The following is a 4542-nucleotide window of genomic DNA, read 5'->3' on the forward strand; positions in this document are numbered from 1 at the left end:
AATAATGTATGAAGTAAATTTTATTTAAATTAATAAAATAATTAGAGATATTAAAGTGCCACATAATAATAAATAAATTAATATATATGTATAACGTATGATGCTAATAATGGATAGACGAACAATTATGTTTATATTATATTCTTCATATAGAGGGAATCTTAATTAGAATCAGCACATATATTGAAAGTAATTTAAGAACAAAACACGTATTTGATTCAATATGTCATCTGTATTATTAAACTGCAAGATCCAACTTGCCTAAACTGTAGGAGAAAAATGTTAGAAATGCACTTACACTATTATGAGAAGCTAAGAAAATTGTGTCCAAGCACCATGTAAATCAATGAAGTTGCTAAGCTATTTATAGTGAAGTAGAGTCAGTAGGTAGAGGCCATAGGATAAGAAAAATAAATAAATAAATAAAAGGGTGGAAAATTAAAAACATAAGGTTATGGAAGGAAGGCACTAGTTCTCTTTCATAGAAGACACTAATGTGAGCATATTCAAGAAAATGGGTGGGCTTGGCGTCAGAGAGCAAAATTGCTTCATAAGGTGGATACCCCAAAATAATATATGATAGAAATTAAAGCAAAAAAAATAAATAACATGTTTGGTCCCCATGACCCACCACCATGAAAAGGGTTCAACCGCCAAGGTTATTGGGAAGAATTTTGGCCTCAAAGCTTAAGTGGAAATAAGGTCAGAATCCACATGGCAACAGTTACTAGTGGGTGCAACATTCCACTATACGTCGACTTTTTTCGAGTTAGACTCTAAAAGAGGTAAATATTAAATTGGTATCTGACCAATTTTAACGTTGATAAAATGGTGTTTGACTTTTATTATTAACAAAATAGATCCTAAATGATTTTAAAATTTAACAAACGTATTTCTAAACTCACCTTAAATGTTATGTGTGCCTGTTTTTATGTTCGACCACAAAAAGAAAAGCAAACTAACGCAAAGCACGACAGTGAAGGTGTAGAAATGATGGAGAGTGGGTTTAGGCAAGATGACAGCGGTAAAAGCGCACAGACGACGCAATACCGACGGAGGAGACAGATGACACTGGCGGACGCAGAAGACCCGACGACGAGATGGCGACCGTGCGGTGTCGGTGACACTGGCTCTGTAAGACTGAGAAGGTTGAACTCCACTGCTGTTTTGGAGGAGAGTGAGTTGAGAGTGTGAGACAATGCGTTAGGAAGGAGGGATTAGAGTTCAAAGGGATAAGGGAAGGGGATTAAAGTTCAGAAAGGGAGGATTTTGGATTGGGGAGGGGGGGAAGTGCGTTGGGGAGGGGGGGATTAGGGTTAGGGACGGGGAGAGAGGGAAAATGGTTGGGGAGGGGGGAGAGTGCATTCAGGAAGGGGAAGGGGAGAGTGTGTTGGGAAAGGGGAAGGGAAAGTGCGTTGGAGGGGAAGGATTAGGGTTGGGGAGGGTTTTGCCATGTCATCAAAACGTAGTGGTCATGTCAGCATTGTGCTTGCTAGAAATTTGCTCCGTCGGGCTTGAAGACACGCTTGTCAAATTTTAAAATCTTTTAGAGACCATTTTGTCATAACAAAAGTCAAGTACTATTTTATCAGCGTCAAAATCTTTCGAGTACCGATTTGGTATTTACTTCAACTCCAAAATAGAATTACTTTGGATAGAATTAGTACTTAGTTTATTAGTGTGTTTAATTAATTATTAAAAATTTAAATTTTGTCTTGTATGTATAATAATTCATTAACCAGCAATAAACTTAAATAAAATTTAGAAGTGATAAATTCTCTTAACTTATGAAATAAGAGGATACTATGAAAAAATATTTCAAAATAATTTTTTATATTTATTGTACATACTAAAATAGTTTTAAATATGTATTTGAAATTAGAAAAATGCACCATGTTAATTTTTAGTTATTTTTCATCAAGTAATTCATTATGCCGTTAAAAATTTGTCAATTTTAGAGACTTAATTAGTATAATTAGAATCACGAAAATAATTTTATTGCATGCTACCAATTTCAAATGTCATTTTGGACTTTAACTCACTTTTATCGTAAACTACTAAATATTTACATCCATCAATAATATAAAAATGTATCGAAAATAAATTTTCTTATTTTTATATAGTTTGATATAGACTCGACTCCAAAAGTTAAAAAAAAAAAACAAAAAGAAACATGTGCGATTAAAATATTTTTTTCGACATTGTCATCAAAATATAATAACCCTCTAAAAACACTTAACAAAACATAACAAAACTAATACAATTATCAACAACTCAGAGCTTATTATTACCTATTACAAAAACAAATACTAATTCATCACTTATAATAATTCAATATACTTTCCATTTAATAAATTTTTTAGTTAATTATATTTTTTAATGATATATTTTTTTAATTTTCAATTTTACTTGCAATTCATCCTTCTAAATCTACACTTATTTTAATACACCTAATCAAGCTATCTTTTTTTTCTCTCAAAACTTTTAATAAAATCATCACCATATTTTGTCCTTCTTCCTCTACTCTCCTCTTGTTATTACGGTCACTCTCCCTTTGACCTTCACTCATATTTCTTTTTTTTTGCTCTCGCCTCTCCTTTTATCTTTGTCACTACGTTCTACCTGTAATAAAGAAGTTAAAATCAATTTTAATTTTTTTAAAAATAAATGTGCACAAGTTTAACAAATATTAAATTGAAGAATATAATAAAATCATCATGAACCAAATTACAATTTATAAGTATCTAGTTACAAGTATCATATTATAATATAGTTAAAAATATTAACTAATTTTTATATTAGGATCAATATGACAACTTGTTTGCAAATAGTTTGGTTGAATATTTTTTTTTTTTACTTTCACAAGAATAGTATAAATAGGTAGTTTAATCTTAAGTTTATGCATATCATTTTGCTAAGAGTTATGAGTCATAATTAATAAATGCTAGAGAGAAAATTATTGGATTTTTCTTTGTGTATTGTGTAACACCCTAAGTTTTATCCTATCTAGAAGGTCTTTAAGATAAGGTGCCACACTCGATAAAACAAAAGAATGACTTAATCGTTACGCAAGAAAGAAGAAAGTGCGTGCATAGAGGAAAAATGAGTAGCACTAAAACGTTGGATTTGAATAAATGTGAAATAATATTTTAACCATGAGTACGATTCTAAAATACTTAGAGGAAATTATAACAAGAAAAGAAACTAATTATGTCCTAACTAATCTCGTCGAAGAGGCTCCCATACTTGTATCCTATCCTATCCTTGATAAGGACCCTTCAGTTATTCACGAATCGAGGTACCAGGGGTCTTTCTCCAACACCTTTTCGCGCAGTGAAGATCCGGTTCCGTTGTGTGGGATGAACCAAAACTCGACGGGGTGCTAAAGTGGGGGAATAGGGCACGTATTCCACCTTTGGACTTCCGCAAGGGTTCAACTCCTCCTCTGGATCCTCCTTCATGGTGTCTTCCTCCTGGCCAGGGTTGTCGGATTCTTCTTCCTCGTCTCTGACTCGAGGTGTATCACCTTAGATGACCACTTCCTAGATGCTGAAGCGTTCCTATTTAGGAAAGTTACGACAGGCAGCTGGGGTTCTTCTCCCACGAATTTTCGGCCTAAGTAGATAGTTTGGAGCACGGTAGTAGTGATCGCAACTACCCACGCGTGCTTCGAGGGGTCATACTCAGAAGTTACCTTGGGGGGCACTGTGTCGTCTCTATCCGCTGTGCCATGTTCCTCTGGAGACAGTATGGGAAAAGAAAAGGAATGAGAACCTAACGTCTCAGTAGGAGTCCTATGCAACACCTCCATATCCGTCTCCAGCCCACGTGCGAGATTTTTAAAAAAGGGCGTATGATATGGCATGTAATATGAACCTCTCGTAAAGCGTAAAACATATAGGTAAAAAGGAAAGAACATAGAAAGAAAATAGAAGGATAACATCTTAAGTAACATCAACATAATCATAAATAAATCTTAAAAAACATAAAAATCAAACTTTCATTCATGCTTTCTCCTTTCTTAACTTATAACTTTTATGGAAGGTATTGAGCTCAAACCGGTATAAAGTGGGAGTCCCCTTCCCTTACCGAAGGTTCTTATCCCAAACATTTTGGCGATCACCTTCCCTTACCGAAGGATCATCTCGATATCTTGTCTTTGGGGGTCACCTTCCCTTACCGAAGGATCATTCCCTCAGTTCAATTTACAATCAAGGTTATTTTAAGCATACATAAAAAGAGGGTCATACAAGAAGCATTCATGAAGATGGATAAAATTAGGATATACTAAATAATTAAATGTAACATGGTAAAAAGTATGTACTCTCAACATTAAAGGAACATAAATGATATAATGATATGAAAAGTCATGTAAATGCACAGGATAAAATTAGGATATACTAAATAATTAAATAAAACATGGTAGAAAGGTATGTACTCTCAACATTAAAGAAACATTAATGATATAATGATATGAAAAGTCATGTAAATGCATCGGATAAAATTAGGATATACTAAATAATTAAATAAAACATGGTAGAA

At 33.5% G+C, this 4542-nt stretch overlaps 1 protein-coding gene across 2 annotated transcripts in view; it reads right to left on the reverse strand.

Moving 5' to 3' along the window:
- Window positions 1–383, reverse strand: part of LOC107616749 (acid phosphatase 1) — a 6821-nt gene extending 6438 nt beyond the window's left edge. Inside the window, exon 1 of one of the 2 annotated variants that reach the window (XM_016318679.2) lies at window positions 299–383. The gene's annotated coding sequence lies outside the window, so the exon portion shown is untranslated. The remainder of the gene's footprint in view (window positions 1–298) is intronic. The other variant, XM_016318680.2, reaches the window with a different exon arrangement.

The sequence above is a fragment of the Arachis ipaensis genome, chromosome B09, assembly GCF_000816755.2.
Source record: "Arachis ipaensis cultivar K30076 chromosome B09, Araip1.1, whole genome shotgun sequence".
In the NCBI taxonomy this organism is placed as follows: Eukaryota; Viridiplantae; Streptophyta; class Magnoliopsida; order Fabales; family Fabaceae; genus Arachis; species Arachis ipaensis.